This window comes from Drosophila tropicalis, unplaced genomic scaffold, assembly GCF_018151085.1.
Source record: "Drosophila tropicalis isolate 14030-0801.00 unplaced genomic scaffold, ASM1815108v1 contig_694, whole genome shotgun sequence".
In the NCBI taxonomy this organism is placed as follows: domain Eukaryota; kingdom Metazoa; phylum Arthropoda; class Insecta; order Diptera; family Drosophilidae; genus Drosophila; species Drosophila tropicalis.
This window is the reverse complement of record NW_027173176.1, coordinates 321,124-340,091: the sequence shown is the minus strand read 5'-3', so window position 1 is coordinate 340,091 and position 18,968 is coordinate 321,124. Positions and strand designations below refer to the sequence as shown.

The 18,968-nt window shown below is 38.1% G+C and overlaps 1 protein-coding gene and 1 long non-coding RNA gene across 4 annotated transcripts in view; one reads left to right on the top strand and one right to left on the bottom strand.

The window, feature by feature from the left end:
* Positions 1-18,968, bottom strand: part of bru3 (bruno 3) — a 394,704-nt gene that overhangs the window by 169,667 nt on the left and 206,069 nt on the right.
* The window catches only part of LOC137578745 (uncharacterized), a 317,816-nt gene that overhangs the window by 156,450 nt on the left and 142,398 nt on the right, over positions 1-18,968 (top strand). For 2 of the 3 annotated variants that reach the window (XR_011032761.1, XR_011032764.1), the window contains 2 exons: positions 7,508-7,580; positions 7,768-7,870. This is a non-coding gene — a long non-coding RNA (uncharacterized lncRNA). Of the gene's footprint in view, positions 1-7,507; positions 7,581-7,767; positions 7,871-8,552; positions 8,773-18,968 lie in introns of those variants that run through there. The other variant, XR_011032762.1, reaches the window with a different exon arrangement.

The window sequence follows — 18,968 nt, the reverse complement described above, 5'->3', positions numbered from 1 at the left end:
GTTTGCAATCCATTCTGAACGAAATTATATATGATATTTAAGTCTGGATTCAGTGAAGTTAATCGATTGCTTCAAATTATAACATTTTGGGGCTCAAAGCATTTGTAAAATCATCATTTTTTCATAGAAAAGAATTTCGAATTCCGCTGTGTGTGCGTGTGTGTGTGTGGGGGCGGCAATCTTTTTATCTGAATGAAAATCCATTAGCTACAACGGTCAGTTTGTCAATCATTCATTCGGTCATTCGTTCATTCATTCATTCAGTCGCAAGCTGCTAACAATCTCAAGAAACCTAACAACCTGCCAAAGCAGCAATCAATGTCTACTCAGGATGCCTGTCTATCTGGCAACGACTCACTCCACTTTATTTCAATAGCCACCACCATCCCCTCTACCAACCCCTCACCATATCTCATTGAAGGCTTTCAGAACCAACCTCAAGCTAACGCTCATTTTCTCTATTCAAGCGTTATTATTGTAGCTGTTATTCCTGATTTTTCTTTTCTTTTTTCTTGTGTTTTTTTTCTCTTTTTGCTTTACTTTTTTTTTTGTTGCTATTTTTGCTACGCGCTTTTTGCCTTCAGTTTGGTATGTAGTATAACGTATATTCATTCGTTTGTTCGCGCTGGTTCGTTCGCTCGTTGCGTGGGCGAGTGTCTGTTTCTTGCCATTCAGCGCGATGTACGTAGTATTTGTGTGTCACTAGGATACGCAAAAGCATTCTCCTTCCAAACCCCCTACTTCTCACCCTCCCCGCACTACGTATCCATCGTACTCTCAAATCTCATCCCAAGCAGCGTCTTCTCTGTGGGGTTGTCCTGGAGTTTTTCAATTTGATATGCTCGACCGATTTTCGCTCATTTAAAACGCGCCAACGTCTGTTCCTGTTGCTGTTGTTGTTTCTGTTGTTGTTGTTGTTGTTATGTGTTTGCTGTCCGCGTTGCGCTTGTCGTCGCCAATTTATCGCATTTTTACTTTGATTTTGCGTTAATTTTTGGACAGCTCCTGTTGGAGATGATAGAGAGAAAAAAGGTCGCTAAGGGGGCCACAGGACACTGTCCAAGGATATATTTATCTCTCTCTCTCACATACACACTTACTCTCTACTGTATGTGTGTTTGTGTGTTTAGCGCTAAATGGTGTGTTGATTTTGCTTTCTTCTTTTCATTTGATTCGCCGGCTGGCCAAGAAGGCAGCCAAGTGTTAAGGCACATAATCAGTGTCAAGATGGTGACGATATGATATGTAATCAATTTTTCAGATACATAATGAACGATAAAATCAGTGACCCCAAAACACACATACTCACAAGCACACATACTTAATGTTAATCATATAAAATTGGCAATATTTTTAATCTGTACATAAGTTTTAAGTTCAAATTTAAGCTGTTTAGTGTTTCAAATTAGTTGATTGTTTTGGTATTTTTGGTGGTCTGTCGCTTAAGAGTTTCTTCCTGTTTCTGAATAAAAACACTTTCCATTTCTCAGAGTTGGCACTTAAATGATTTGATTCAAATTTTAAGTTCTTTTTTTTGCATTTTCTTTCTTTTTTGCTTGATACCAAAGCTAAAGGATCCCCTTAAGCTAAATGCCAGCAACAGCAAAAGAAAACCTCGCCACCTCAATTACCACCTCCCTCTCACCTACCACACACACACACACACACCCACACACACCCTATTCGACTACTAGCCCCGACCCTCTTTTTTCCTTGTAGTTCAATTCTCTCACCCTTCTTTTTTCTTGTTGTTTTTGTTGTTGTTGATGTTATTCTTCTTCTTTGTATCTCCCCGATGTTTCTCTTTACCGTCAAACGACAATGGCAAGACCAAGACCAAGCGCCCCCGTTAATTAGATTTTGCGGTTTTTGTGTTGTGCAAACTTCAAAAGCAAAAGCAACACGCCCGTTGATGCTGCTGTTGCTGTTGCTGCCAATGCCGTCTCTCATACCATTTTTGGTGGCTGCCAAAACGCCAAAATGTATGCTTTAAAAATTTTTGATACTACATAAAATTGGAATTGAAATGGGCGGCAAGCGTTAGAGGTTCTTTTTTAGAAAGGAGAGAGAGAGAACCTGATAATGGTGTTGAGGTTGGGGAATGGTAGAAGAGGTTCTTTTGGTTGCTGCGGGTCGCAAAACAAAATCGATAAATAAAACTTTTTTACAATGCGGCAACACTTTCACGCACTTTGGCTTCCTCTAACCAAGCCATTGGTACCTCCTACCGCCACGCCCTCGCAAGAGACTGACACCCGACCTTCTCTCTCTCTCGCTCTCTCCATCTCTTTCTCACTCTCTAATGCCATTGCTTGGTCCAATCCCAGGCCCAATTTCAACTTCAATCTTATACTCTTGCTCTTGCGTCGCTTCTAGCCTCAGAAAACGCCGCCTGTTGTGGTGGCATTGAAAAACCGCCCGAAAGTATGCAACAACAAGTTTTTTACGCAATTAGTGTACAATTTCTTAATTTATACGCTGTCGCCAATTTATCAACACAAGGCGCAAAAGGGCACAAGAGGCAAGGTCCGGGAACCAGGAACCAGAACCAGCAGCAGAACAAGAACAAGAACAGAAGGAGAAGAAGCAGCAGCAGCAAAGTCGGCATAAACAGGAACAAACAGCAAAAAAGGGGTACAATTGCGGGTGGTATGAGTGTAAGGGCAATGGGAGCGGCAGGGCCAAGCGTAAGCGGTAGCGTGGGTCCAAAGTGAAATATTATTATGAGTACGTGTTTGGGTGGTCTTCTGGTTCCGCCCTTAAGTCAGTGTCAGAGTCAGAGTCAGAGGGTAAAACTAGTCGATGGGCCGAAAGGGTTGATTTCTTCTTCTCTCTCTGTCTTTGGATCTGGCCTTAACATATGCTATTTTGGCATAGTTTTTTGTTCTTTACTGTTTTGTGTTTTTTGTTTTGTTGGAATGGGATGAAATATGAAATACTATTTATAACTTTATCAGCATAAGATAGAATAGAATAGAAACACTGCAAGAAAATGTCAAATGGCTTAAGAAAGCAATTACATGTTGTCGCTTAGTAATTTGTTAAAGTGTAGCGTTATCAACTAAGATATAGAATATACATACATATACATATGTATATATGTATGTATATATTTTGTATACATTATATATAGTGTGTGTATGAGTGTGTGTATGTACATACATGAGAAACTATATGCAAAATGCTTATCAAAGCATTGGGATTGGATTTGGGATTGGGTTGCTGCTGCTGCTGTGGCTGTTAATTAAGTTATGATGGCAAACCACAAACATAGCGATGGCTTTCGGGCGATGGCTCCCTGTGAGAGATAGGCCGTCAGTTTATGAAATTTTCATTAATTTTCGACCACAAGAGAGTTTCTGACTTTGGTTTCTGCTGATGCTGATGCCAATGTGCTGATGCTCTGATGTTCTCATGTTCTCATGTTGTTCCTGATACTGATACTGATGCTGATGCTCATGCTGATGATGTGTACCCTGTGACCCCTTCAGGCTGACAGCAGATATCAGACACCGGGACCAGGACCGGGACCGACGACAGGACGTCGTGGACAGACTTCGGTGGCCGGCCTACGGTTGAAGAAGAAAACTTGACGACACAGCAGTTGTAATGAAATTTTGCGACATGTATGACAGTTTTAGTTTCTCTGATTCGGTTCAGTTTAGTTTAGTTTTCTGTGTCCCCTATTTGTTGTCTTCTTTTTGTTTTTTTTTGTTTTTGTTCCTTTTTGGTTTTGGTGGGGTTACAACTTTTGACAAGACCCATCCCAAAAAAGTATGCTATGATTTGTCACATGTTAACCAAACTTATGAACTTCAATCTTTCCTTGATGGATGATGACAAATGTAGTCGACGACGACGACGACGACAAGAAGAGGCAAGAAAAACTTTTGCTAATTATATGATAATCAAAATCTATCAACAGGGGAGCAAAAAAGGAAACATTGACGACTGTCATTTTTGGGTTGACTAGTGAGAGATAGAATAGCAGGAGGGGGCTGGAATTTTAATTAGACCCAATGCCCTGTTAAGTAGGCTATATATAATATGCGTAATCATCATAACAATGCGCTCCTCTGACCCATACACTTACTCACTTCCACACACACATTTACAGTTCATTTTGACGGCAGCAAACGCTCCTGCTTCCGCTCTTCCCTTGCCATAGTCCTTTAGAGCATTTGCTGTCAAGGCTAACACATGATGATGCCTTCGTCTTCTTCTACATCTTTTTGGTTGCTGCTTTTTTGTTTGGCTTTAGCACTGGGCATATAATTTAGATTTATCGCTTGATTTTCGCATAAATATCGACCATGTCAGAGGTGGATGCTGAGGGGAGTGGAAAGGGAGAGATGGTGGCTGCGGAATGCCAGTTGAATCTGGATTGGGCCAAGAGGTCGCCTTTTACTTTTGTGTGCTCGTTGATGCATAAAAGCAATGGCTTTGAGTGCCCGCCCTCATCCCAGATCAGACCAGCCCAATCCAAACCACACCAGACCAAACCAGGGCCCGTCTTGACTGGGCCTAACGACTTGTTCTTGTAGGTAGAAAGAACTGCGTGCGTATATGGCTATAAGATGTAAAATCCAAAATGACATTGAGCACTGAGCATACCCACATGTGTGTGTGTGTGTGTATGTGTATCTGTATGGTTGTGTGTGTGGGAATGGAAGTGCCTTGTCAGATAATGTCGAAGTGCATAAAGACCAAGTAAATGGCTAAAAATCATTGATGATTTTGCGTTTTTATTGATTTTATTGATGTATAAAGTATTTCATAAAGTGAAATTGCGAGTTTTTTCCTTTTTCTTTTACGCATTGCCGTTTCGTTGATAAATATATGTATATATGTATATACATATATGTTAATATGTTTAAAAATATAAATTGAGTGAGTTCTACTCTAAATATACGTAGCACTTCGCCAAATTTCCGTATAGTTTTTATATGTAGAGCTAAAAAGTCTTCACAATTGGCAGTCAACTCAAAGAAACTTAGAAATTAAATTAACCAATATTAAAGCAATTTATCAAATAAATCAAATCCTCTACTTCCGTTTCGAAATGATCAACTTTTTGATGTTTTAATGTATTCAAACAAAAATTGTCAAATCCATTGCAAAAAGAAACAATTGTTATCTTTTATCGATGGTCATTGAAATGTAAGCAAGTAAATCTTTAAGTTGTCCGACTTCTTTTATTTGTTATACATTAATATCACTTCAATAGCTTCATTCTCAACTCATAGCCAGCTAGTCTATCAGCGTATATTACTACCAATAAGCCAGCTGTGTTAACTTTAAGCATCATTTAAAGTATCTTTTCATCGTTTTGCTGCCTGCCTTTCCATCTTTTTCATCTTTTGGTTGGTGCCCTTGTCAATCTTGTTTAACATATTGCATCCCCAGTTTGCTCGCTCATCTTGCCGCCACTCCAACTCTGATTCTGATTTCAACTTCATCTCCCTTGCCACCATTACCAAAGCTTCCTCGTTCACATTCTCCCCATCCAACTTCTCCTTCTCCTTTTTCTTCCTCGACGCCCGACATCCTCTGGCAGTTTTGCCAGCCATCGCTCAGATTGACAGACCTCAGTGTTAGTGTCATCATAATCATTTTGTCATTAATATGTCTGACTGGTCACACAACAACGCGTTCATATTGTTCATCTTGTTGTTGTTATCATTTCTCTTTCTTCATCTGGTTCGCAATAATCTGCGGTTTGCTCTTTGTTGTGTTCATTTTGTTCCCGCTAGCCAATCCATTGAATTATATGGATTTTTGCCTGAATAAAATATATATCTCTTTATATATATGTATTACATATCCGTATTTGTTTTGTTATTCGTTTTCCCTCAACAAAATGTAATGTTGTTGTTGTTGTTGTGCTGTGATTGACTCGCTTGCTACTCTGGCTCCTCTGGACTCCTAACCACGGCACCTCCTCCTATGAATATATTATATATGTATGTATGTATAGGGGATGGAGGGAAGCAAATCATCTGGGCGGCACCCGAAAAGCATCCAAACATTCACATTTCATTTTGCCTTTTTCGTCTGCTTTACAAAGTATGTATAGGACCCTATCCATACACACACAACACACACACACATACTTACACACAACACACACACAGACATAACTATATGTATATGTATACTATATATACGAAAAGTACTCCTAGGCCCTTATATAAGTAAGTACGTGCCCTCGTCTCTGTGGGTCTCTGTCTGCGTCTGTGTGTGTGTGCGTGTGTGTGTGTGTGTTGTGCTATCTTCTTCATGCATTTTGACATACTTATGTCGTTTCATGTTTTTGCTGATTTTGCACAAAAAAACAGAAGAAACAAAATAAAGAAGACCAAAAAAAAAAAAAAAGAATCCAAAAATCTTTGTCCCACGTTTTCCTTCTATTTTCTGTTTTTTTTTTTTTTGAGTCTTTTTGTTGTTAACAAACAATTTTCTCTTTGCGAAAAAGCCGCTCTTAGTAGTGTTTTCTGGAAAATTGAAATTTTGCGCATGTGTTGTCGTCGTCGTAATGTTGAATTCGCCGCAACCAAAAAAAAAATACGGCGAATTTATGGAGGGGTTTTGTTTGCACTGGAAAGCCGAACAGCCTGTGAGCCTGACACATTGTCTTAACAAAATTGTTTATGATTTAATACTTTTGTTAGGAGAAATATGTTGAAAATACAAAAGTTTCTTAGATTGGGGCTCTAACTAAGCGCTACAAGACGAATCTTGCATCTCCGGTTATATAGTTTGTGATAAGGGAACATCTTAAGAGTAGAAGGAGTAAAAGAACCTTTCGAAACTCGAAACCTACAAACAATGCAACAAATCGAAGTAAAATGATTTGGATATTTCTTGAAGGTTTTTATTTGTTACATTTTCATTACTGACATTATTATTATTATTATAAGTATAGGATATAGTTGTAAACTATCAACCTAACTATATTTTACAAGCACTGGCAACTAAGGCCTTCGGCTTAGACGAAAACTACATCCATACACTAGCCTGGTATTCGAACCCGGGTCCTCGTTGTTCAGTTGCCCAAATGACTAGGTCACTTAGACAACTTATCTACTGAGGACTCCACTGACATTATTATTGCCTTTACATTTGTATAAAAACTTTGTTAAATAGAAAAGTAATATACGGCGGTGAATTAACGCTTTGAAAGTTCATAGTTTTACCCTAATTTAGGACACTCCAATAAACTATGTGATAAGGGTATTTTAATGTAAAGTTAGTCAAGATGCTTAGGATTTTTTAATAAAGGCGCTGCCGCACTTTTGATTAGTTTCAACGAAGAATATAAACAAACCTTAAATAAAATCCTTCAAAAATATTTACAAAATAGAACTAAATGAAATGAAAATAGCATCTTAAATATCATGGTTACCTCGTTTTTAAGTACACAAGAGCTAGCAAATAAGTGTAAGAACGTAATAACAATAACTTGATCTTCAGTCTTTATTTTTTTTTTTTTTTATGTGGTTTTTAGCACAAAGTTCTGGATTAATAAAATTGAACTAAACAAGAAAATGCTCTGCCCGCTCAGTTGCCCACTCTCAAATGTAAGTAATGATTAGAGTTATTGAAAATGAAGATTAAAAATAATAATGAAAGATAGAACTGCTGTTTTTCTAACCGGAAGAGCCATTTTCGTGTCAGGATACAAAAAGATCCATATGGGAAACCTTTCTCTCAATTGATTTCGTTTTAAACAATTTCATAAACTTAAATTTCTGAATTTTATTTTAGAAATAAACTATTGGAAATTATTAACATGAATTGAATTTGCCGCCTCTCCTGGATGGACGCAATTAAAACAATATTGAAAGGATAATGAAGTCAACAAATTGAGGTAAATGCATTTTTCCAGATTTGTTGTTTTTTTTTTCCTGATTTCTTATACATTGTGAACGTGACTTTTCTCTAAGAAATTTTGTTGCCAATTTCCCCTTTGACTTCTAAGGATTTCCAATTGCCGCCCCTTTTTATGAATTCGCCTTAAACTTTGACTTCAATTGTACCTTGAGGTATGAATAAATTTTACCCCTACAAATGAATTCGCCCCACTGGAAGTGTCTCATATTTCCCCTCTCATTGGAGTAGGAAGTGCCGTGTGATTTTCTCTTTAGTCGTTTTTGCCGTTCAAAGTGCAAAAATGATTTTAGACGTTTATATTTTTTGTTGTCGTTGGTGGAGGGAGATCTTGCTTATCAGTGAAAAAGAATAAATATATCGCTAAACTATTTACATTTGATATGATGGGTGAGGGGAGAGTAGAGCGAGGTAAATAATTCATAAATATGTACATATATCACAAGGGGGGTGTTGGGGGGAAATAGGGAGGGCAATTACACGCCAGAACGCTTTGCCACACAACTCACTCAATCACCGCTGAGTTGCGAGTTTCGATAGTTCGAGAGTGCGTTTTTCTCTTATTTTCTATTAATAGCAGCATTTGTTTGGGTTTTTTCTGTTTTTTTTTTCTTCTTCTTTTTGTATTGTTTGTTTGTTGGTTTGTTTGTTTGTGTTTACAGCCAGTGATTGGCATTGCTGATGGGACCCGGCAACGTGCCGCAGCACTGCGTGGCTGATACAAAACAGAAGCTGCCGCCAAAGGGGCAAAAGAGATGGCTGGATAGATAGATGGCGATAGAAATAGAGACAGAGCAACAGAGCAATAGAGCAAAAAGAGACCGTGGCAAAGGCAGCACACCAGCAGCTAATTATTCTAATCACCAACCAACCAACCAGTCCGACCAAACAAGCAGCCAGGCAGCAGGCAGTCATTCAGACAGTCAGTCATCCAGTCAGTCAGGCCAGGCAAAAGCAATTGAACTGCTGTTGACCCCAGCTGCAGCAATACAAGCGGCACCAGCAGCAGCAACACCACCAGATGCAAAACGGAGATCGGAGCACAGAGCAGAGAACGAGAGCATGAGAGAGTACTGGAACCACATATGGTTGCGGTTGCGGATATACCAGAAACATTCTCGCTGAGCAAATGGCACACAAATCACAATAACGTCAAATAAATTGCCAGTATTTTGTATAACAAAGTTGTGTCTAACATTTCTTTTTGAAGTTTTTCATGATGTTGTTTTTGGTATTGCTGACGCTGCTGTTGGCAGGTAGCCAGCCACAAAAAACCAAAGCGTGAACACATGAAATGAGCCATGAGATGAGGTTGTCATTATAATTATATTTGATAGTAAGAGACACACAGCAATTAATTGCTCATATACAAATGTAGATATGCGAGTAAATGGGAGTAGGTCATTGAAGTGAAATTCAAGATCAATTAAAGATTATTGAAACATAACCAAACAAAATCTAAGCCTATGAATAAGTTTTATAGATATCAGAAACATATTAAATATCCCTTTGAAAACAAAAACATCAAATTTAAAGAGTTGAATAAGACAGGGTCATCTTTATATGATCGTTTAATGACAATTGTTTTGTTTTCATCCTATTTCATGTTTAAACCTTTTTGTCAGAGGATTTCTTGTATGGGCTAAATGTTGTAGAGATATTTGAAGTATCTCTCAAATGGATATTTAATAACTTTATGCTGTTGCTATTTCTGTTGTCTGGTTAGACTGATTTTGTGCCATGCCATTTTGGTTGCATATGAAACTCATACTTTACCAATAAATCTACCAAACAACAAAATCAAATCAACTTGTCAAACCCAAAAACCGTTTGTGAAATTATATGAAAAATCTATCCAACTCTTTCTCCAATTTCAATCCTCTCTTGCTTTCTCTCTCTCTCTCTCTCTCTCTCTCTATCGCGCTTTGTTAGTAGCTTTCTCTGTTTCTCCTGTTGAGCCGCTCTCCTATACAAATAAAATTGCAACCTCAATATTTGATTATAGAAAACGATACCTGGGCAATTGGTCGGCGAAACGAGAACGAAAAATCAATGCAAATAACAAATGACCAAACATGATGCACACACACACCCACACACACACCCACACACACACACACACACAGATGGGCAAAGAGACATATAAACCCGCAAACATGAGAGAGGCCTATAGTGTGGCAGACACTCACACACCCACACACACCTAGAGATTCATTCAGTCAGTCCTTGTTCGATGCACAGGGGCCAACAACAAATCATCCGTTGATGCGTCACGTCAATAACGCAGTTGAAAAATTGTTAAAATTGAATTACAGTTGCAAAACTGCGCGACTGGGACCAGAGTAAATAGCAGCAGCAGCTACCACGCCTCCTTTAACGCCCCTACACACACACAAACAGACACACGAAAAAAAAAGAAGCAAACAAAAAGGAGAAAAAAATTGCATATGAGAAACGATAAAAAGCAGGCAACACAAGTGATGTGTGTGTGTGTGCCTTTAGCCCATCTCATGGGCTGATGGGCTGATTTGGCCCTTTTCTCTCTTATTCTGTGCATATCCTTCAGCAAATAGACAACAAATTGCATTGTGATATACAGTTGAGTTGAGTCGAGCTGTTGTCCTTGTTGGACAGCGGTGAAAATTGATAAAATGATATTGATGAATTGCACATTCGCAGTCAACGTCCACCGAAAAACGCTGCTGCTGCTGCTACTGCTGCCTTTCGCCTTGGTTGCAACATCGTCAACGTCGTCTGATGATGAAAAATTAGCCTCGGCCCATGGTCGATGTGTTGCTAGACGATGCGTGAGTGTGAAAATTGTAGTTAGTAGGCGATTCTCTATATGGATGTGTGTGCGTTTGTATGTACATACATATGTGTGTGGAATAGTGAGCAAGATTAATGAAGGCCTACTCTCATCCCCAAACCCCATTCCATCCCACCGCCCCAAACGGCTGGGCCAAAAGGCCCCAAGGCTTCGAAAGGCAAGGCAAAAGGACCTTATGACAGTTCTCTCTTCCAGACACACAAAGGTGTGCGTGTGCGTGTGCAACTCAAATTCAAAATTGAAATTGCAGAAATTTTTGCAAACGCCAAAGGCAACATTTTTCAAAAAATCAACGCAAAACAGAACTGAACTCAACTGAACTTCAATTTAGCCTCTAGGCTCATGAGTATCTCAAACAGAAAGACAACTTTTTGGTTGTATTTAATATAGACACGAGAAAGATTTATTTTTGATTCATGCAAAAATGAATGAATTTACAAAAAAAGGAATTGTTTTTAAACCAGAGGAATAAAATCTTTAATCATTTTGTCTTGCGAAAACTAACAGAAAAAGTTATTAAAGGATATCTTCAATCTAATAGAGATTGGTTCTTGACTTTTTTTTTTAGAATTATAATCTAATGAGTGTTTAACTAAGATTCAAATCATTAAAACCAAACCGAATGATCTACTTGAGTAGCTATGCTAGAGTATTGTTGGCAAAGTTACCTAGCTAAGGATATTTTATCCTTTAAGTTGATATTCCGTCAAGAGAAAACTCTTAATCTCATACTTTTGTGTTTTTTCTGTTGGCTTTTTGGGATGACAAAAATAAATGTTGCATAATATTTTATGCTGGGATTTGTCTACTTGACTTGACCATCTATTAATAGCTGTTTCACCTTTCGGCTTTTTCTTTTCTTTTTCATTTACTTTACTCTATTTTGTTGCTGTTTCCGTTCCTTTTTTATACCATACACCCATAGGGTGAAATGGTATATTAAAGTCGCCAAAATGTATGTAACAGGCAGAAGGAAGCTTCTCCGACCCTATAAAGTATATATATTCTTGATCAGGATGAATAGCCGAGTCGATCTAGCCATGTCCGTCTGTCCGTCCGTCCGTCCGTCCGTCCGTCCGTCCGTCCGTCCGTCCGTCCGTCCGTCCGTATGAACACGCAGATCTCGGAGACTATAAGAGCTAGAGCCACCAAATTTGGTATGTATACTCGTGTAGTATGCACATGTTCAGAGTTAATTGGAATTTCGGCCACGCCCCCTTACGCCCCCAGGAATCACATAAAACTGTTTTTCTTAAAAAGTATGACAGCTAGAGACATCAAATTTGGTTTATATACTCGTTTAGTTGGCGCGCAGAAACTAATTGTTTAAACTTTTTGCCACGCCCCCTTCCGCCCCCGGAATTTACATAAAACTGATTTTCTTAAAAACTATGACAGCTACCGACATCAAATTTGGTATGCAGACTAGTTTAATAGACGCGCAGAAACTGGCTATTTAAAAATTTTGCCACGCCCACTTCCGCCCCCGCAAATCAAACAAAACTGATTTTATCAAAAACAAACAAAGCTAAAGTCACCAAATTTAGTATGTATACTGGCTTAGTATTCGCGCAGAGTATATATATTTTCATATTTTGCCACGCCCACTTCCGCCTCCATAATTAAGAAAAAACCGATTTTCTCCTGTAGTTTTTTGACTATCGCATTCAAATTCGGCAGACTAATTAATCTTATCTATTTCTACAAAACTACCAAATTTTATTGAAATCGGACTAGAAACATGCAAAATATGCGTATGAACGTATTTTACTACGCGGTCCACAAGGCCAGAATTGGCCGTTGGCTAGTAGCGGCGCTAGAGTGCTCGTGTGTTCGTAGAGTGAGCGAGATAGCACATACTATGAAACATGTAAAAACAATTTAATAGACATACATATGTACATTTGGTTTTCGAAATTTAAAAAAATTTGTTTCACCTGGTGTATGGTATACCCGAGTCGACGAGTCGACTTACTTGCTTCATTTTCTTTTGCATTCATGTTGTTAAATTTTGGCTTAGATGGGTGTGTTAGTGTTTGTGTGTCGAGCTTCGATTTTGACTTGACTTGACTATTTATAGGCCAGTTCATTTGCCTTTTTAATATAAATTGTCTTGGCTTGTCTCTCGTTTTATTTGAATTTATGGCCATTTCCATTTCATTTGGTTACATTTTGTGCTAGCATTTCATATAATAGTTTCCTCTTTTGGCACTTCATCAAGGATACAGGTGTGAGAAGAAATGCAGAGAGAGAGAGAGAGAGAGAGAGCCTTAACCTGGACCACAAAAATCGCTGTCTGCCCTTCGTCCAAAAAATTTATAAGCGTCTTGCGTCTCCTCTGTGTTTTGTTGTTATTTAAGACAAAACCCCAACGCAATTCGGGTAGTTGCTATAAATAAAACAGGGCACACACAAACACACACAGCTAGACACATTGACTCGTGTCTGTGTGTGTGTGTGTGTGTGCACTTTATATAAACTTAGATAACAAACAGCTTGGTTATTTATTTTTCTTAATATTAACGTCAACATTCAGCGCACATGTTGCACGCATGGACCAGCCCCTTGCCTTCGTTTAGACTGAATCTTCTTCCTTCCGTAACCACCATGGCCACCACCCGCTGGCACTAAGACAGACATAGATAAAGTCATTTACACACAGTGTCTATGTCTATATACATATGTGTGTGTGTGTGTGTGTTTCTGTGAGGGAAAGAGAAAGATACACAAAACTGTTGTAATATTTGTTGCCATCTTACAGGCGATGTTTGCGAGGTGTGCAAGTAAATCACATCAACAACATTGCTAAAATTTATAACTGTATATCGGGCAATGGGCAACAAAAGTTGGTTAGCAAAGGGGAGGTGGGTTAGAAAGTAGAGGTGTGTTTGTGTGTGGATGTATTTGTGTTGGCTTATATATATATGTATATGTATATCTGTTTAGCCATGGCTATTTCGACTTTATTAAGCCAAAGCACGCGCATTTCTTCACTTCTCTCATGGCAACAAAGTCAAATAGCCTCTGACTTGGTTTAACTCTCTCTTTCTCTCCCTCCTTCTCTCTTTAAGTGCAATAATTCTTCAATTTCAACTAATTTTATGCCGACAATAACAAGAAAAAAATGAAATAAAACAGAATTTAATTTGAAATATTTGCCACACCTTACTAGCGAAGTGTCCTTCAGTAAATTGAGTCGCCTAGCCTTGCCACTTGTGGTATAAATCATAAAATGTACATCCATACATATATGTATATATATTAATGCCAACCACATCTAAGATTTAAGACAGAGATGGAGCAAGTCAAACAGGAAAATGGTGAGATAAGAATAGAGAATTTGTATTTTCACACTCTACAAGAGAAAAACAACAAACAAATTTTTAGCAAGCTTGCAAATTGCCCCACAACAAGCAAAAAAACTTGCAAAAGTCAAAACAGGAAGACAAATACGAATGACCAAAAAAAAAAAAAAAAAAAAAAAAAAAAAATAGTAAGGACTTAAAGAAAGGACCCAAAAAGGTAAATTCAGTTTGACAATGGCAACGACTTGGAGTTACCCCGTTTGATTAAATGCCATTTCTCTTGGCCATCTTTCACCAAAAGTCTTACAAAAGACACGTATAAAATTTAATGTTCGACTTTTCCACCTCCAAATTATAGGGTATATTAGGTTTAATAAAAAAAAAACCTCTTCAATGACTTTGATAAGTGTAACCACATTAGTGAAATCTTGCAACTTGACTGACTGACTGTCAACAATTTTTTGATTAGCATCAAAAATGCAAAATGCACTTTGCTTTATTGTCAACACTTCCAACTTCTGACAAGAATTTCCCTTACATATTTTTTGCTCCCCCTGCCCAACCCGTCTCCTCGTCGCCCCTTTTTACAATGCCTTTTTTCATTGCATAGAAAACTATTTGACAAGCGTTAATCAATCAAATTGGAGTGAAGTCTGACAGCAGAAGAAAACCTTTCTCATAATTTTTCTCTGAGGCACCCTTAAAAGTAGTTCCTTTCCTTTTCTCACACCCCAGTTTTTTTTTTTTTGGGTGCTCTTAACTCCCCCGCCGCCCTTCGAATACCATTCATCCACAACACACACACACACACACACACACAGGGGAAATGTGAATAACAAGATATGAAGGACGACTTTCACCGGTTTCCCAAAAGAAAATGCTCTTAAGATTGCAAGAAGAAGAAAAAACACGAATTCAAGGTTATACAACTCAGTTATTTTGCTTTTCAAATATTTTTGGCTAAAAAGAAAGTTCATATATTTCTAGGAATTTCAATTTGCAAATGTTTTATTTAAATAAAATCGTCTTTTCGGTTCAAACTATTTTAGAATATGAATTTTTCATTCTAGATTTTTTTTCTCTTTCGTTTTTGCTTTCAAATATTTAGTAAATATTAAACATGCAGTGAACAAATTTTAAATCCACAAAATGAACTTATGAAATCTGAATAGATTGTTGGAATTCTCAATTTGCTTAGACATTGATCGAATGATATAAATGATCAATACGTTTCATCGAATAGCAATTCCATCATTATCCTTTTTAGTACTCATTTTTATAGTTTTAACATTTAACTATAAAAATAGAAACATTTCATGCTCTGATTGTTGTTGCCAAATTCTGGAAAACACTCTAAATATTTCAATCAAATTGATTTGTATCTTTTGAATGAGCAAGCCTAAAGTCATCGATCGCCTCTAAATAAAACAAATGATAATAACAGTAACATGAATGATATTTCAATAGATGTAAAGTAAATAAAGTCTTTTATGGCCAGGAGATTTCAGTCGAAATCGAAAGTGTATATAAAAAAGTGAAAGCCAAGAGAAAGAAAAACATATTGTAAAAAAAGAAGAGCAAAAAAGAAAAAAAACAAAACGAAATGTAACTCCTTGCGTTAGGCACGCACTCACCAGGGATTTGAGTGGGCTCTGAACTAAAGTGAAACTGGTTTTGGTGGTCAGCGACGAAGAAACAACAACAAAATGTGAGATGTTTGGACAGTTAAGCTAAAGCTCAAATAGGTAGACCTAAGAAATTGCCAAATTTAATAAACTTAAAAGGGTATGTACGTATCTGACACACACACACACAGGGAGAGAGAGACACACACACACTTGGACACAGACTAACTCGCACATACACGTGAGTAATCAGCCACAACTTGAGTTGTCAATAAAATTGTGATTTCTTAAGGGATAGAAAAGGAAGCTATGAATAAAAGGAGATCTAGAAAGACAAGGTAATGGAGGATGATGATGATGATGATAAGGAGAAGTGAAGTGGAGTCGAGTAGAGGGTGTAGTGAGGGGTAAAACAGATTATTATATTGTTTAGGCCTGGCCATAAAAAGAATCCTCAGCCTGCTAACAATTTTTAAACAGCCACCTTTTACACCTGTTCCTTTAGAATTTATAGTAATGCCGACAGAGGCAATGGCCTATCTCCCTCCTCTCCCTTCTCTCGCACTCGGTTGTCGACTGCTGCTATCACCTAGGCAACACATGTACCCAGCTGCTGGAGCATATATACCACACGTACTCGTACATACGTTACGTAACGTCAAAAGCAAATGCTTCAGATAATAAAGGAAATTGTTGGGCAATTTTGGTTGTGTGTGGGTGTTGTTTTTTTTCTTTTCTTTTTTTTTTTGGTCTTTCGGCTGTTGTTGTCTAATAAAACTAAGTGGAAAGACCCCCATGTTTGGATAAACGAAATTGATATTTAATGGAAACTGTTGCCGTTGCTCTGTTCATTAGGGTTTTGGTATCCCTGGCATTTTTGGTATGTCGGCCCTTATATTTGTTATTCTTTTCTTGGCCCTGTCCAAAAAGACATGGCATGCCATGTAAAGGACTCGCGCAAGCTCGCGCGGGTTTGCTAAACCATGTAAATCAATCAGTTCAGCCTGCCTGATTTCAGCCACTCGCATTCGTTATACATCCCCATTCCCAATCAGCCATTCCCCCAACTCGTACTTATATAAGAATTTTACAAAATGCCAGCCTAAATGTATGCAACATACGTATCACTGGGGCTACAGATCCGAATGACGTATTGATGTACGTCATGCATCATTGATGTAGAAAATGTTTTAATGTTATTATTGGCATATCAGCTTTGGGTGGGTTGTCAGCCAACCAGGCGGCAGGGGGTCGGTAAAAAAGGCTTGACTGTTTCCTTCTGCTTTTGCCTGCCTTGCCAGCCTTGCCAGTCTTGCCTGCTGGTGACAGTTCAGTTTTATTGAATTTTATTTATAAGAAGACTTTGAAGGGTTGTCGTGTGAGTGTGTGTTTGCAAAGGGTTGCGCAACAGGCGAACAACGACCCAAACGAATCAATGCCACAAACAAAAAGAGTCCAAACGAATATAAAATCTATATATGTATGTATCCATGTACGATATATGGTACCAGGGAATCGTGAATATCTAATGCCTTGATAATTGGTACTCAATATTCGTGGGTGAGCGATTGGAGAGGGCGCCTCTCAGCTTTAGCATTGTTTTGGAAAAAAAAAACTTTCCAACAAAACAACAACAAAAAATGAAATAAAAATTGAAATCTCTTTCCTCTTCTAAATACTTTTGTTGTATGAGAAATCCTCTTTTTAATTTTCTTTCCTATATAAATATCATATAATTTCACTCTTCAAACAGAGTAGAGGAACGGAAAAAAATAAGCGAAACAGAGAACCCATCTCAATCCCATTTGCCATTGCATTTGGAAGCAACAAAGTATTTGCTTCTTACTTGTTAGACAACAAACAGCGGCTTAAGTGTGCTTTAAAAGATGCTACAAGGGTCCATACCCCACCCCACACCACCACCCACCGCACCGCCATCGCTCAGTCGACATTGCCTTTATTCTCTCTTTCTGTTATGTTTGGTTTTGTTGTTGTTGTAATTTTTTTTTTTTTTTTGGGTGCGTGCAAAAAGTTTTTTGGGTGAAGGGGCAGGCGGGCGGATGGATGGAGAGAGTGCCCAGAAAAAGTTTGCAGCTCTCAAACAAGGCACACACACACACACTCACACACAACAATGAGAAATATTGATACTAAAATATAAAATGCCTTGCCTTATGCAAGAAGGGAAAAAGGTAGACAAAATACAAATATGAAAATCTAAGAAGACACACACAGAGTAAATGGTGACTGGCGGTGAGGAGAAGGAGAAGGGCAACAAGCGAGGGGACAGAGACACAAACACATAGACAGACATACGCATGGACACTTTGACACAGAAATTTACAACTTTGTTGCTACTTTTTTGGTACCCATGAAAACACTTTGAGACCAAAAGTATTGATGAACAGTTGTTTGTTGTTCGTTCGGTTCGGTACGCTGTATCTTTATCTCTTTCTCGCTCTCTCGTTCGGTACATCGATTGGAATGGCGGGCAACTTATTAGAAAGTTCACTCAGACACACACCCACACAGCCAAATACAATCAATGGTGTGTGTGTATGTGTGTGTGTGTCGGGTAGAGGAAAGTCAATAAAATAAACGTTGTATGTTTGCGGGCAAAAAAAAAAAAGAAAAAGAAAGTGTAAGGGAGAGACAGTGAAAAGAGATTGCTATGTAGTGGGTCAGAATGGTGGCAGAAGGATGAGAGAGTTTTGTAACAGCAGCCGAAAAGTAGGCAACACATTATGCATACATATCAAAGTTTTTCTGGGGGAATGCGTTCAACTTGTTAGAGTATTATTGTAAAGTTCTTTTAATCCATAATCAAATTGGTCACCAAATCTCAGATAATTATATCTAAAATAAGGCCTTCGACTAGTTTAACTTGAAACTAAATAAAAAATGCAATTGACATTAAGCGATTAGCTTTCCCTTCTTTAATAAACATAAATTTTAGTTCAAAATTGAAGGAGTGCAACGTGAGTAGATTTTAAACGAATGCTTTTTATCATTGTTTAGATTGGCTTAATAAACTCTTTAGGAATCGTATCTGCTTGTGGGTAAATTTTGGCTCCTTAATGTATGCAAAAAGCGGTTAATTTTCTACTTCAGTCCCATAGATAAACAAGGCAAACGAACAGTTATTAATTTGTGGTGAATACTTTTCCAACCAACTTGCCCACTTTAAGGGGCAATATTTCTCTTCCTTTGGCAATGATATGCACACATACACACTCACGAAAGAGCATTCAAATGTTTGACTATTGTCGCGAAATTTTCTCAATTCGCAACAGATCTCCACTCATTTTTTTGCCTCAA